Raw genomic sequence first — 17523 nt, 5'->3', positions numbered from 1 at the left:
ATTTTATTAGGGGAAGATAATACTCGAGAGAAATAGCTTCTAGTTTTCTATGTGCTATGGTTGTAGTTACTTTAGATCAAGTTTCATCCTTTCTTTCGAATAACAAAAAAAGTATCGACGATTACTTTCGTCACTTTCTCATATATATAAAGAAGCTCTGAGAAACATTTCTAAGAAAAGGTCTTAGCAAATAGAAAACATTCCGGATAATGCGTTTAGCAACTCGAATAAAATCAATTTAAAACAATACGGAAGGGTCCAACGTACTAGTCTTTAGTTTAATAAAAGAAAGTAGCTTTCGATAGAATTTAGTCAACAAATGTTATCCAATTTCGATAGAATGGTTTCCATTAGGATTTGAAAATAATGTAGATACTAAGGAACATTATAGTTGTAGAAGTAGCATGACTCACGTGTGTCTATAGGAAGAATATATCGATTTCAGATATTAATCTTTCCCTAGAGACAAATTTTTAAATTCTGTATTTTTGGATTTTCACATCGTTGGAACTATGTAACGAATAGTAATCACGTTCAGCTTTCAATGAACCGCGTCAACAACATTGGAATCGTTCAAGTGAACGATGAGGTGCTAACGAGCTTCCGATGACTCTCAATCTGCTCGTTGACGCGATTAAAACCGACGATATACTGAATACGCGAAATCTCGATTCATTCGAATCACGTTAAGGGTTTCACTCTACAAAATCTCACGATTTATCGAGGGAAGAAAGATCTTTGCAAATCAACAGCATCGGTGTGCTCATTCTCGTCGTCGTTTCAATCGTTAAAAATATCAAAGGAAATCTTTAAAAGAGCGAAGGTCATACTTATCAACATTAATTCTCGTTCATTCGCGATGTTCGTGTCGAGGGATCGATCTTCTTTGAGATTGAAACTGATAAAAGTTCTCGAACTCTTCTTCACCAATCGTCCGTCAAAATACGTTTTGTACGCATCGATAAGAATCGTTTCGCACGATCGCTCTCCCTTGATCCCTTTAACTCATTATGCAATCATATTAATTAAGGAACGATCCATGAAGAGAGATCGTTCGCTCTCTCGTTTGCGGTACCAGACACCTTGATGCTCGAGGGCTCATGCGAGTCGATGGAAACTGGGATGAGAGAAAACCAAGGGAGAACGAGAGGGAGGGAGGGAGAAGATAGTCAAGAGATAGATCGTAAGAGTCGGTTCGTGGCCTTATTACATCGTAAATTCTCACTTAGTGATGGATAACATTAACCCATCGGCAACGACAAATTACTTAACTTCAGCGAGATCGGGCGCAGCCTCCGCTCATCCGGAACTGCTTCCTCTTCCATCCTTCGTGTCGTAGTTTGGATCGATGACGCACCTAAGACGAGTTCTAGACCCTTACTCTAGAACTTTCTTTTTCTCTTACACCATGCCGGTACTTCGAACTTCTCCAGTTTGTTACATCGTTTACGAATATGTGTAAGTACGTTTAGTTTAGTTTAGAATAATAATTATCTTTATACCAAACATGATCGATTTTCACATTGTTCGGAAGAGTGTTCAATTATCTTGACAGTTATCTTTAATAATTTATTAAAAATTGTATAAATATAGGACGATTACTTCCGAAAAGTATTTGAATTAATTAACAATTGTTGAACCTTGCTCAACACTTTTCTTTCAAATTATTTTTCATTATTATCAAATGTTCCTTTGTAAACGTTTGACAAAAGCGAGAAAGAAATATATCGGAACACGTGCGAAAATTTGACATCTCCAGCTCTTATTATTCTAATAAAACTTGAACAAGAAAAAAATCAAAAAATAAACTATTACTCTTCCGTAAGATTTTTAAATATCCGATGCTACGTATGAATATTTTTGTGCGAACTTTCGAATTTCGCTTCAAAGTGTACGCTTTGAAAAGCTTTGCGTGGAAAAATGTCGACGGGTTTACCAAGAAGAGATATTACGAAAAACTGTGGCGAGATTCATTTTCGGAACAGACGATATGTCTGTCTGTAGTTCTTTCTTCCTCTCGCTCTCTCTCTCTCTCTCTCTCTCTCTCTCTCTCTCTGTCTCTTTCTTTCTCGCACACATACATACACACAAACACATATACACATTTTTCTTTTTTTTTATTAGACGACGTTGAAAAATAACGTCGAAAAGAAAGGAATGAATGGGTGAGAGAACTAAACGGAAGGGGAATGTATGACATTGTGAAGCTAAGGAAAAAAGCAGGTTTCGTTGCAGAAACCATACAGGATATTTTCATGTGTGACATGTTTTTCAGAGTGTCGCTGTTCGCTATTCCAAGTTCCTTTCATTCATTTCGATAGGACCGAGGCCAAAGGTATAAAATCAAATCGGCAGGAAGGCTGCTTTCGAATTTTATGTGATCTCGTTCAAGTGCATCCGACGAAATGCGACAAGTTACGAGAGAGGAAAAAGGAAACGAGAAGTTTTTGTGGTGATCAGAACAAGCAATCGTGCGTGATATTCGATTGATAAATAACGGATAGAAGTGCAAGCATCTTTTATTTTTGTACTAATCGGCTTTTTCCAATATATATATATATACCTGTGTGTACATATATATCGCAAATTAAATTTTTTCTCTATATCTATAAATCTGTAGGCTTAGATGTTTACATCGTTTTTGACTCTTTTGAGAAGCTTTTTGAGAGCTGAAGAATATTCGAAAAATACTATTACATCCCATAGATAGCTACATTTGAAATATTTTGCAAACGCAAAACTCGATAAGACGAGAAGAGGATAAAGGTATGTTCTAAATCGGGAAATATTACATTTTACGATACTATTTCCTCTCCATACGTAGACGTTTCTAATATTTTCTTACGAAAGACGACGATTCTTCGGCGTAACGCACGAAATCTCTCGACGAACGCAATTTCATCGGCTTATCCTGTCTACCACGGGCGGTCTACTTACGTATATTCAAGATTCATGATATCGTATCGAGCAGCGGTGCGGCGAGTTTCACCGGCCGGATAACAAGATTAATGAATTCTCCGCGATCGAACGTACATGCTTGCATATTGTGTCGATTGATTCGTGCCTGACTTCACCTTACGGAAAATAAATCAACGTACATACATACATGCATACGTACATAGCTAAAGCCTTCGATTCAATACACTTAACCGAGACCCGTTTCTCGTATCGAATAACATTCGGAGAACTTGTCAAAAGAATTTTACAATTGATCCATGCAATAATAATAAATTTCATATGTTCATTGTTGTTATTCCGTTAAAAAAAAAAAAAATTGAATCTTTGGATATTATGAGTTATTTATTATATTTCGCAATATATCAAAATTGTGAATGGCCAATAAAATCGAGAAGATTTCTGGCGAAAAAGCAACACGACAAAATAAGGTTTTAATCAATTGCGATGGCAAGCCGTTAATGATGAAACATAGAACCTGTTTGTTCGCTTAACGAGACGCAGTAGCGTCGTTGCATTTTTAAAGCATCGTTCCGCCTACGCGGCGCTTTGCCGATTAAAGCCCCCCATCGCGAATTTTACGGTGCGAGCGAATAGAGAGGCGAGCGCGTGCGCCCGCGCGCATTTGTGGTATAGTTCAATCTAAAATGTACGCGCCACGTACTCTCGTTAAATGATACCGAACAAAAAAACCTGCCCGGAACTTTGCTAAGCGCTTTAAACTTCGTCAAAATTCATTGCTACAACGTGGCCGATAAAACATATAACTACACTACTTCTAACACAAGATATTCTTCAACGAGGACGAACGTTGGCCCTCGTTTTCAAAAACACGAGACAAAATTCAATGAATTCATTGTTATTCCTCGGTCGAACGATATTAACGTTTCGTCGATTGTTACAGTTTTCACGTAATTCGTTAATATTTACGTTATACAAGTCTGTGTGCAATACGGAACGAGTAGAAATTGTTTCTTTGTTTTCAAAAAAAAAAAAAAAAAAAAAAAAAAAAAAGAAGGAAATAAATGAAAACAATCGCAAACAATAGCTAATTAAGGTCCGCAATGAAATACTTGTGATACTAAATCACGTCGTCAAAAGCTTTTTATTGTTTCGACGATATCAAGTAATCGACCGATTCAAAACTCCACGCTTGTACGATTTTCTAAGTGTGCAACGTATTACGCGAAAATCGCTGTAGTTCCGTCGTACTTTTCGGCCGACAAATGGAGTTCATAAATACCGGTGCATATGAAAATTGAAATTTCCACGGCGTGCGGTCATGTATATATATATGTACCAATATTGTCGGTATTATTCGCGAGCTCGAATTGCAAACGCTAAACGGAATGCATTTGACGGAGAATTGATGTGCATATTATAATAAATTAACGGTAAATACGTTTATCGTTTCGAAGTCATAAATGAATGTTAGCCCGCCCGGATGGTAATTCGTTAACTACTAAAGGGATTTTAGACAGAAAGTATGCAGCTTGGAGAACGTCTAGGTGATAAACGTTCAATGCTAATATTATTTTCAAATATGTAAATATTTTTATGTAAATTTCCTTCCGTTCATTTATAATTTAATATATATTCCAAAATTGAGGCCAATATCGTCAAAATTTCGGCATTGTGGATGAAAAATAAGAAAATGCAATTACGATATTTTGCATTTCTATTCAAAAAAATAACATAACCATATAGTACGTTCTGTTTACATTGCAATCAATAGTCTGTTTCATTTTGCCTATAATAAACAGACATGGTTTTAGCATATTTGTTTCCTTTGGAAAATGGTATGTACTGATATTTTTTGTTTTATTTGTTTTTAAATACGATATCGCGCACGTGTACACACAAGCCATAGCGCTTGTCCATGAAATAAAAATATGTATATCGTAGTGTACTACATTTTACACGTGATGTTATGGTTTAATGGCTCGTGATAACGCTTGGCCTCGAAAAACTGACGTGTACATAAAATCCTTTTTAGCAAGTCACACGTGTACAATCACGAAGAGTCATCGTCGTTACCGATTCGTTCGCGTTTTCGTTGCTACATCGAAAAACGCATTGTCCCAAACAAAAAATCCTGTTTACCGTTTGTAAAGTCATTAGAAAGTCGTGCTAATAATTACTATAGCAAAAGCATGTTTTAAACGAAACAACTTTTTTATCGCTGCACTTTTTATTATCGTATATTTATCCATTATCACTTATTGCGACGGAAAAGCGTTGTATGGCATTGGACATTTCAAAAGAGAAATGTAGCTAAAATAACATTTGTTCGAGAAAAAAAAATGAAGAATGTAGTGCAGAAAGAATGGACGTTACGTGAGCGCTATCATTTGGAACGTTTATGAAAATGTACAGACGCCATAGCCGTGTCCATGAATAAAATTGCACGACTTTATGTAAATTCCTGGACGTTCCTACTCAGCACCTCGTCATCTTCTTCTGTTTCTTTTCATTTTTATTACACGAACTCGTTATTTATTTGCAATTGTCTTGGATCATTTTATTAATCAAATTGTTTACAGAATTTTGCGCGTCTCTAAATAAATGCAATTGATTATTTTACGGATCGACTTTGTAAAGAAATTCATAGAAACGTTAAGATATTCGTATTCATTCATAATGTATCTATCTATGTTACGAAATTTATTGAAATATATTCGCTTCAGGAAAAGGAACTTTCCGTGACAGTGTCTGTAAGAACATTGACTATATTTGTGAGAATGTTACCTATCGATCGACGCTAATTATTTCGACGCGACTGGAGAACTGGTTCTGGTTAGATAGTGGAAGTTTCTCGCGCTGGTCCACCATTAAAGAGGGAACAGAGAAAACAGTCTCTTCGCATCTCCATCTAAATGAAGCGTTCGCTTTGCTACCTCAGATCGTCCCGAGATACAGAATGGTTGGCCCAGGTACCTTCATATCTCCCATGCGTTGATAAGAATCTTTTGCAGTGCTGCGCACTTCTGCACAATACGAACTTAATTAAAGGGAACGCTCTGATCGTCGCCGTTTTCCTCGTTATAACGTCCCCAGTACGAAGAAACGGTATCGAGTGAAAGGAACGTCGTTTATCATCGATATATATATATATATGTGTGTGTGTGTGTGTGTGTGTGTGTGTGTGTGTGTGTGTTTGTATGTATGTATATATGTACATACATATATTTAAGAAAGGATTCGATAATAAGTGTTCTGCGCTGGTATAAGATGGAAGTTTATGTCTACGATGATAAGAAGATTTCTATGCGTATCTCGAGAACGAGAAATCTTGCTTTTCTACGGTATGTACTATCTGAATGTCAAAATTTTGTATGAATTTTGTTATAATAAATATTCGATGTATTTTATGTGTCTCGAGAATTTTTGAAAACTAAGACCGAGAAAGCTCTAAAGAAAAAGACATTTGGTAAGAATTATAATAGGATGACATTATGATAATTTAAAAGTGATAATATATGTATACGTGTGTATTGGTATAGAACATAACACAAGATTTATTCAAACTATTCTTTCAGACGTTTTCGGGTTCGCATGAAAGAAAACGTAGAGATGGATGCGCGAAAAATCTTTTCGAAACTTCGGACGACGTTTTTATCAAAAGTTTGATCTACGAGACGCGATAACTTATCTTGCTGTCGAACTCCGATCTCGAGAAGCGCCGTTTGAACTTTACAAGTATTATTCGCGCGATGTGAAGCAGCTTCCAATGGGCGTCTCGCTTTTCCTACGGATTTCCATTCATCGGATCTGCACTAGCAACGCGAGCTCGTACCTCGCAATTCTCTCGCCTTAAGGAGATCGATGGTACTCACTGTACGCTCCTTCCGATAATGGAGCAATTTTTATGCTGATCCTATTCAAGAAAAGGGCCTTAGTTATCGAAAGACGGGATCTATTTATTTTCTTAGAAATTTGGACGACTCTCGGATATACGTCGATCTTTCATCGAACATTGAGAATCGTTTGTCATAACATCATATATATATATATATATATATATGATATATATGATATATATATATATATATATGATATATATGATATATATATATATATATATATATGATGAATGAATACTTTATATATCTAAATCGTATATAAATTTATATAAAATTTCTCACATATATATATGCATGTGTTTGTATATACATATATTATACACATATTATACATATATACATATTATATATATATATATATATATATAAACATAGTATATCAAAATTAATATAACAGTACCTCTATACAAATTTAACATGCTTCTTCGTCTTATAAGTTAATCTGGTATGCAAGAAACGTTCGAATTCATTTGTATGTATCCCGTAACGTTATCATTACGTTACACCCTTCGTTATCGCCAATTTGATATCATAACCAAAGATCCTACTCAATTTTCTTAATGTTTATCTATGAAATTTTGTCTTTACATTCATCAAAAATTTCTATGAAATTTCTGTGAAAGACAAGAGTGATTTTTAGATTATTTCGAAAAAAAGCTAATTTCTCTCATGAATATGAGAATTTCATATAGATTTAACGATACGTTCTCTATCCTTTGAAATAAGACGTAAAACTCTATTTTCTTTTTTCTTTCTCTTTTTCTTTTTTCTTTCTCATAGACGACGGTAAACGGTCGTTATCGATTCGCAGGATATAAGAAGTTTGACAAATTTTTCCAGAAGCACTTTGGAAACGCATAGATAAAAGTCGTGGAAAAGTTTGCTGATACGACGACTAGAAAAAGGAAATAAAACCACGAAACTATGACCAAGGAGAGTTTAAGAATTTATATTTCTTTCTTTCGATATCGAAGAAGCTTTCTAAATGCAAATTAAAGATAAGAGTATTTTTATCGTCAGAATCAACGATTCTTTTTTATTTTGGATAATCAACGCCTTCCGTTGTTTCATCTTTGAGTAAATTATATCGAATGAAGCAAGTAAATATTAGCATGTATTTTATAATTTTATATTTTCCTAACTAACTTAATATATACTACTAACTATGATGTCCCTCATATTACGTGTCAGTTAACGATCCAACGAAAGAAAAAAAAAGAAAAGACGTATCGGACGATTAGCTTTACGATAGGAAGCATCGAATGGAAAAAGGAAAAAAAGGAAAAAGCGATGGATTGAAGGCAGTCGGCTTGTTCATTTTGGAAAATATGCCTAAGCAGCGTAATAATTAACGAGCTTATAGCCTTGCATACTTTACCAATCCATCGTATCGAACGTAATGCTCGGTCGCACGTCCGTGTGGTTTTAATAAACGCATGGAGTTTTAATTAAAACGGTGGAAGGTGCAAGAGATTGAAAGAACAAGAGAGAGAAAGAGAAAGAGAGAGAGAGAGAGAGAGAGAGAGAGAGAGAGAGAAAGTATTAAGAACGTGCTTATAACGACGAAACATATATATTGTGCGTAACGATCGATAGCAGAGAAAGCCGAATGATAAATTAAGTTTAGTGCAAGAGCATCCCTTATGTCGCGAAGGTAAATTCGTGCGGTGTTTATGGAGCCTGTTAATTACCTACGACCAGTCAGTAAACACGATTCGGCGTTGAGTCGTTTAATCGCTTTGGTCCTCATCCGGGCTATAAATTCCACCGCTCCTTCTACCAATACTCGTCTTAATCTTCGATCGATGTTTTCTCAAAGCCAACGCGCAAGAAACGTACGTTTGCTTATCGGACGTCTACACGATGTGCGCAAAAAGCGAAGTAGGTAGGTACATAAAAAAGCAGAAAGAAAAAGAGAGAGAGAGAGAGAGAGAGAGAGAGGATGAGAGATAAACAGGAAGCTTAATTGCGATATACGGTAATTGTTTCGAATCATTCCAGATCGGCAATACGACGGATCTAATGACAAATAAAACGAAAGATTCTTCTTTCCTCCTTCCATTTACGTTTCTCGTTCCTTAAAGCGCTAAAGATAAAACTCCTTTTTATCTTCCTCTATCTCTTTTTTTTTTCTTTTTCTTTTATTTGCACGTTATTATATTGACATCTGAATTTATTCGTAGACTGTAGTTCGTTATAGAGAAAAGTGAGGAAATCAAGGAGATAGGGAAATAAAAAGTAGTATGTAAGAATGGAAAAGAGTAACGAGATTTCGTTCTTCGTTGAAAATCTGCGTATGAAGGAGCCTGCAATGAAGTGTGGAATACGAAATCGTATGCGAAACAGATTTTGCGCACCTACCCGCAATCTCGTTTCCTATTTCTCATTTCTGGTCAATTGCGATTGTGCTATATATAGATACCTATGTATGTATATAGAGGTGTATGTATTCGCAACAAGAATGCATTTTACATTCTATCGTCGTTTAAATAATTCAGTATTCCATTTCCACACGATCAACTAAAAAATACGTCACATTCGCGTATCCTGGCTTATTTGCAATTCTTCCGATTCTCTGAAATAATTACTTCTATCAAATACCAGGATCGTGGCTTATCAATGACACGATCGTTAACGTTAATAAGAGAGTTTTTATTTCAATAGTTACGATGGAGGCGCATTTTAAGCTGATCATTTTTCTTAAGTGTCATGTCAAGCGTATCCGATGCTAATCTAGTATGTCTTTATAAAGCTGTACTGTATAATGATTCTTATATATGAATAGGTGCAATTAGATTTGCATATTTTATATTTCGCATAGATAATAATAAAAGTAACATTCGCATCATAATTACATTTCATATAAATGATCGCAAAGAATTAAGAATCAAACGGTGATACGAGGAAATAAATTAGAATCCAACAAATTTTCCACATATCTTTATTCAAAAATTCAATGAAACATTACGAAACATTTTGCAGCTTAGCACCAATGAATTTGCATTAAGAATCACTTAGATATTCCTAGAAATTAAATGATTGTAAAGAGAAGACGAGTTAACGAAAGTTACAAGAAATGTTTTCCGTCGTTTGTCAAGGATAGTAACACGTCTGATGTACAACAAGTATATATATAAACGTTACCACAGGATGATCATATAACAATTGTCTGGCAACAGTTCTCTCTCTCTCTTTCTCACTCTCATTCTCTCTTTCTCTTTCATTCTCTCTCTTTCTCTCTCTCTCTTTCTCTCTGTCTTTTTCTGTCCTAGAGGAGAAAGAGGTGATATATAACATATCCAGAGTATAATCCGTGATTCGTAGTCGGCGCTAAAGCCGACGGCGGTGACTCGGAGGCTTGAAATTTATTGTTGGGAACATGGCAATAACGAATCGTAAACACTCTTCGTTCACGCGGCCTCTATTCGGATACTAACGTAGAAGGGAGTTTGTGTTGGAAGTAGAAAGGAACTCAGATTCGTCGATTTCGTACAGCGTTTACGGAACCTGTTAATTATCGTCCACCGAGCCGGTCGGACACAGCACGGCGTCGAGTGGCTTAACCGCCCTGTTATATCTTTCACTCTCTCTCTCTCTCTCTCTCTCTCTCTCACATCTCTCTCATATCTCTCGTGATATCCTTGTCTCTTTCTCACAGCTCGCTCGCATGCAAATCACTCGTACGTTGCCTTGCCCGCACGAACTCAGCACAATTCTACGTTGAAATGGTCCTCTCCTGTCTTCGTTCCTGCTTCTGTTTCTCTCTCTCTCTCTCTCTCTCTCTCTCTCTCTCTCTCTCTCTGACTTCTACCGCAGATGCCTCTATGCTGCTTCTGCTGCTGCTGCTGCAGCTGCGGCAGCAACGACGAGATCCATACGAGAGGAAGCAGTAAATCAAGTAGCTTGGTGTTAAGGACTCTCCCTCTACATCTACGTCGAGTAATGCCGTCGAATCGATCTTTGATTTGATGCTTCGAAGAAAATTCTGACATAAGATGCATCAGCAGACCTTTCCTAAAAGAGCCGCTATTCGCTCGACGAACCTATCAAGAGAGGAAATTCCGGAAAAAGTACTTACCGATTTTCTTTTTTTTTCTCTCTCTCTCTCTCTCTCTCTCTTTCTTTTTCTGTCTCTCTTTTGTTCCACTTAAGGCTATTTATTGATTTTAAAGAGAACGACGTAAAATTATCTTAAATTGTCTTAGATAAAACAATGATTGACCCGTTGCGACTTTGATAGTAATAATTTTAAGTTCCGTGAAAATTCATTCGGATGCTACGATAGGGTAAATTTTATTACATCGATGGGGGACACTTAATCCGATTATCTTATCTTAAAAGGAAAAGATTTAAACGAGATATAGCGGAATCTGAAATCAAACTGGAAATATGTAGCTCAAAATCGATATTACTTTTCTGCTTCTGAAGATAGGACGACTTCAATAGCCTTTTTGAAATTTAGTAGAAGGTAAAAACTACCCTTTTTAGATAATTTAATATTTTCCAGATATCTTCATCTTTCTGACAGTTCGATTATTATACTTCCTAATATTTTTACAAAAAGGAGGGACGATAGAGAGAGAGAGAGAAAGAGAGAGAAAGAGACAAAATAAGACATTTGAACTTATCCTTTTCTTTAGTATTCGCATCTTGAGCACAAGCACGCGTCTTAAGACGCGTATATCGAATAACTAGATCCTCTTTTCGATATTCTGTGGTCGGAAAAGAAGAAAACGTCTACTTATGTCTAAGTCGATCAATCGATCGATCAAGGACGAAATCGTGATCGCGTGCATCGGCGAAGCATCTGGACATTTCATATTAGGTATTTTCTGGTAACAGGATTAAAGAGAATTAAGATCCATCTTTTAAAAATGAATTCGTGGAATGTGTGGTTTTTTACTTACGAGACACCGATTCCCCGAAGAGTGGTCTTTCGAAATCGACACTACCGATCGTCCGACGATAGGATATTTTATATTAATACATTTGATGTTAAATTATGACGACGGAATTTGCATTAATCGAAGGGATTATATTGTTCATAGATTTTTCTTCGGAGAACTCATCGATGGATTATCGATGTCGATGAGATCTAGATGAGATCGAGAAATATCCCTTTCGCGATAAGTCATTCGGATTGGGATCGTATACCGATAGATAATACGATTCCGAAGGTTATACTGTCAGGATCGTAATCTAGCAGGTGGCTACTCGTTCACCTTGGACAGGACGAGCCAGAAATTGCCAGAGTTCTCTCACAGGGCGTCTCCGAACTTTTGTTTTCTTGGGAGAACGCCACGAGAACTTAGCAGTTCCGATAGCTATTTCTGAAATTACGGACCGGCCTGATTTCTTCGACGTCTGGCTTGAAAGGAAAAAGAATAAAAAATAAAAAGAAAAGAGAACGGACGTGGCTGGGAATTCACGATTATGGATATCCCTTCGAAGGATTCGAAGAGGAGTTATTCGAGCGAGGAGAGGAGGCTTCTGCGTAATTACCTTCCGGCTTGCGAGACGTTGTAAGATTCTTGGTAATATAAAGTATAATTAAAGGTATACTCGTTCGCGTAATGTTCCCCCTTGCTTAAGAGTTTTTACGTTGCACTATGCCTAAAGTAATCGTCTTACTTTCTTGCCTTTCCAGGCCAACCTTCCTCCCCTTTTCTCCTTCCTCGAAGAACGTGGCCCTAAGATAAGAGGATCTTCCGGCATGCGCTTGGATTAGGTGGCTTCAAGAGCAGCAAATCTTGGCATTACGGAAATCCGAGAGGCCATAATTTCGTGGAGCGTTTCCCGTATAAATCGTGATTCGCGAGCATCCTGGTTAATCGACTATCAAGGGGAAGCACGCGTGACAGTTAAAACCTCGAACGAACTTACTCCCGGATTACGTTCCTCTTTCTCCGCTGATTCATCCTTCATTTATCTTCGTTATCATACTCTCAAGAAATTATTATTTCTTTTCTTTTTTCTATTCTGGAAAGATTCTATTTCGAATCATAATTATTCCGACGGTTCACACAACAACAATTCAAACAAATTTCAACGATTTTTGTTCGTTTTATGTAACTTTGTTCGAGTATAAAAATGTTCGTTAATAATTCATCTGATTTACCTGATATTTCTTGGTTACGTCAAATCTTTTTGAGAACGTAGCCGTTTAATCTCACATAAAAATGCATACTCCTATTTTCCCTGGTCGACCTCGTCGCGTTTCTTCCGTACAGACGGTGAGACGTATCGGTTCGGAATAGCAATTTGTGTATAATATTCGTCCTGTCAGTCTTCATTATTCACGCAAGTATGACTTTCGAATGTCCTCATTGATCGGATAAAGGAAGTCCATTTTCAGCAAATATCGGCAAACAATGCGATGTCATACGTCGAGAAATTATGAACGAACGAATTGTATCATATTATTGTAAAGCATCCGTTACCAAAATACGTGTGCATGCATGTATTGAATATTATATATATATAATTTATTTGTACATTAATATGTTATTCCTATGTATTTCGAATGAATAAAAGCGAGCCAAGCAGCAGCGTTTATTAAATCCTGATATGTATCGATCCCAATACATATATATATATATATATATATATATATATATATATATATATATGTAAAGAAGCACACGTCATCGCATTATCGTAGATATCATTTATATTCTTTTCAATAATAAAAGTATTTGTATTGTATACTCGAAATGAAGAGAACAGTTCCAAAGTATAAAAGATACGATCACGATTTTATATTTGCAGAATCGCAGTGAACATTTTATCCACGATAATGCTTCCAATTTTATTGTAACGCGATGTTTTATACTTGTACAAACTCGTAACTCATAAATTTAGTGGTACCTCTTTATCTTAGATATATACGTTCAGTCTCGCATTCTCCAGGGACTCGTCAAAATTTTTCTTTTTTCTCTTCAACTCTCGTAATCTCTCGAAAAACTTTCGACTCCGATATCGTTGAGATGGTTCTATCGCATTGAAGATTCTATAAGTCGAATAATCTCGATAACTTTAAAAGCAATACGTGGATATTTGATGAATATATATATATATATATATATGTTCTCTAAAACTTGATTCACTTATGCAATCGTTTTTAATACTATTCACATCGTCGATTTACCGAAATTGTGGCCTTTTTAGTTCATTTTCATTCTTCTACGATAAGCAACGAACAAAGAAGTAATAAGAATTAATATAATAGACTTTAGAATGGAAAATGTTCGCCTGAAGCTGGTACTGATAAGAGATACGATGGAAGACTACAGAGAACATTTTGAAGAGAGAAGAGAGTGTATAACTGACTAGAAAAATAGATAAAGATAAAGAGAAAACGAGATAATCTCTGTATATTGAATCAGAAAAAATTAAAAAAAAACGAATAAATAAAAAAAAGAAAAACTTTTTTAACGTCAGATAATCAACAACACTTGATAGATAAAGATAAACGATCGTAATTTTTTCTTAGATCAATAATAATTAAAACACATTCTCTTTCGTTTCCTCAACGTCACTCTCTTACATTACGACTTTGTCCACGTGTTGGGCAATGATATAGTGAACGTTTAAGTCCGGCCGAGCACAACGATCTACCTTTATCTAGAGCACGCAGGTTAATATATTCCGAGAGCAATCATTGCGGTACCTTGTTGTATGTAAATCACCGCACTCCCCAGTAGAGATAGATCGTTCGATGTTGCATCTATCGTCGTTGTCCTTTGAAAATAGATATTGCTCGAACGAATTCACTATGCCGGAAAATATTTCTTGCTTTCGTAAGCGAAATAGAACATTTTGACGAATTCTTTTTCAATGTATGCGAACTTCAAAGGATATATCTTCCCTTGTATTCAAGAGAATTCTACGTAAATTATCGTTGCGTGTGTTATCCGTATATCTATCGATTATAACAAAAATTTAACGTTACAAGAGCACGTTAAATGTAATATGTCACACTATCGTTTTCTTATTTTTATCAAAGCTATTGAAAGAAACATAGTACGATAAAAAAAGAAACGTTTAGCGTGACATCATTTTTTGAAATGTAACGACGTCGAATTCTAGCGAAATTTAAAAAAAAATTGTGAGATAACAGTCATGATAAATATATCACATATGAACAATCGAAATTCGTATTATACCTTCCTATATGTAGCAACGATCTAAAATAGTAATATTAAATAGATTCTTGGTTCGTAAATTGTCGACATAATTTAGAATTGGTGTCAATGGAAAGTATAGACATAGAGAGAGAGAGTATATTTGTATATGTATATGTGTTTTGCTTTCGTTTTAAAGAACTTTTCCTTGGCACGAAGAAATGTCAGGCAGAATAAAGCCTTTGATTGTATTTATGACGTGACATATAAACCTCCGAACGGATAAGTGAATCGTCCGCGTTAGGAATGCTGAGAATAGTTTTTCTTTCCTTTACGTCAAGAGTCTAGATCCCTAAGACAAGTATAAGGCGATGTAGCGGTAATGGATCTCACTTCTAACCTAATTCAATCTAATCGTTAGCGAGGCATACCCATGTAAGGAGGCTGACTGCGCGAGCCAAACAAGTTGGCTTCTTTGCGAAGGATGTACGACGTTCAGGAAGGAAAGATTCAAGATAGTTACATGTGCTTGGCGGAGTCGTGTTTGACTCCAATGAATTCCTCTTGCATCCTTGTTAACAGGCAAGAGGAAATTTTAACGCACAGCTAATATTGATTTCCTTGACTTTTAAAATCTTTCTTAAGATTTATTAAAAAGATTTACATATTCTTAAGTACATATTTTTATCATTTGTTTCTCAACCATATAATAAGTATAAATTATTTACGAGAGATAAGAATGGCAAGAACATGCAGTAACAAACAGACGAACCTAAAAAGATTTACGATGTTACTGATAATGATACAACATCATTCATTTAAATGGAAAGTATTTTATTAAATGTAAGTGATAAAAGAATAAAGTATGCATACCACTATTATTCTTTTTTCTCAATGCAAGTTGTTTCGCACTCTTCCTTCGACATAAAATTATTCGGATTACCCTGGCATCCACCGTAAATGAAATCTGTACATTTTGATCCATCGTATGCCCATCTCGGTATGGCTGCTTTACATGGGCCCGTTTCGATCGGATGATGACAAACTAACAGACATTATAATACATATATATACACATATATTTATACTTATTATACGGTTGAGAAACAAATGATAAAAATATGTAATTAAAAATACGTAAATCTTTTTAATAAATATTTAAGAAATATTATTTTTAAGAAATCCATTATTTTTGCGAGAACTTCAAAACTTTATTTAACATGTTTCGGATTGTCCGATTTGGGTCAAACAAATAAAAAATAATTAAATTATTTTATTTTTACTATATATATATATATATAGTACAATTTATTTTGTAGAAAAACATACATTATAAATTTGTTGCTCATTCGTATATTCAATATAAAATATTTCGAATTATTACGTAAAAGAAAAAAAGATCAAAAATACATACCGGTGTGATGAGCTGAACTTTCATACACAAAAGAACAAATAAAGAATAAGCAAAGTATTAATATTTTCATCTTGATGGTTTTCATCTTGAAACGTTTTCTTATTTGATCTGAAACTCCTCAATAGATGTGAAATCCACGGATACAATCACCAAACTGACTGTAAGGTAGTTATCTGAGGTTGTTATCTTCTCACTTATATAAAGTGCATGAAAGCTTTGTAAACAGTATGAGATTATCAACTAAACATATACTAACTAAGAATTTATGATATTATTTTTCCTTATATACATTGACGACGTATAACATGCAGTTTTAATCTGCAATTATGATCATTGATAATAGATTAGACTGTTGTATAATGTAAAATACGAGAAACGGAAGACAATGATTTCCACGAATTAATTATTAAGTTATTATTATAATGATTTATTATTCAAGGTCAATCAATGAATACCAATATTAATCTGACTGTTTACTGATATTGAATAAAACACATCGAACGTAAACATATTTTTTCTATGATTGCTTTTAAATAATATATATTACAAAACAAACGTGAAATAGAAGCAATTATCTATATTACTGACATTAATAACAAGATGCATATGCGCGAATCATATTTCCACATTATTTAATGTAGATCATATTTTAAAATCGATAGTTTTGACGCCGAATTTAAACAATTCTTGTGTGTGTGTGTGTGTATTCCGCCTATTTATAATTCTTAAATAAAATATCATGAAATTACAATAAAAATAGTTTTATACTCTTTTTATCATAAATTAATCTTATATTTATTTTTATATTTTTTATTCCATAAAAGTAATTAATATAATGATTTTATTGATAAGTGTACCTGTAATATTTCCCATATCGGATATATTAATTATTGATTTCATGAGATTTACAAATACATAAACTATCACATATAATATAATGATATTCTCTCATTTTTTTATGAAAATAAACATTAAATAATAATGATAAAAAATATTTAGTATTTCAACAATTATATTTCTACTGTAGATAAATATTATATTTGTATTACCTTTTGTAACGTAATTCAATGATAATATCTGGTGCCTTTTTTAACTTTACATATGTCGGTAACACAGAGTAGATTATTATTACCGACCGATTCATTCCTAGTAAGAACCATGTATGCCG

At 34.7% G+C, this 17523-nt stretch overlaps 1 long non-coding RNA gene across 5 annotated transcripts; it reads right to left on the bottom strand.

The window, feature by feature from the left end:
* Positions 1 to 9756: 9756 nt before the first annotated feature.
* LOC118441597 (uncharacterized) lies at positions 9757 to 15708 on the bottom strand. 5 transcript variants are annotated; one of them, XR_014983872.1, is made up of 4 exons: positions 15373 to 15708; positions 14488 to 15293; positions 13686 to 13827; positions 11726 to 13140 (listed from the first exon to the last, which is right to left on the bottom strand). It is a non-coding gene; the product is annotated as an uncharacterized LOC118441597 (long non-coding RNA). The 5 variants fall into 5 exon arrangements; XR_014983874.1 differs by lacking the exons at positions 14488 to 15293; positions 15373 to 15708 and adding an exon at positions 9757 to 11650 and having other exon boundaries at positions 13686 to 14194; XR_014983871.1 differs by having other exon boundaries at positions 14488 to 15708.
* Positions 15709 to 17523: the final 1815 nt, after the last annotated feature.

This window comes from Vespa mandarinia, chromosome 2, assembly GCF_050613455.1.
Source record: "Vespa mandarinia isolate Hongniang chromosome 2, ASM5061345v1, whole genome shotgun sequence".
Lineage (NCBI taxonomy): Eukaryota > Metazoa > Arthropoda > Insecta > Hymenoptera > Vespidae > Vespa > Vespa mandarinia.
The sequence above is the reverse complement of the archived record's forward strand: the minus strand, read 5'-3'. Positions and strand labels throughout refer to the sequence as shown.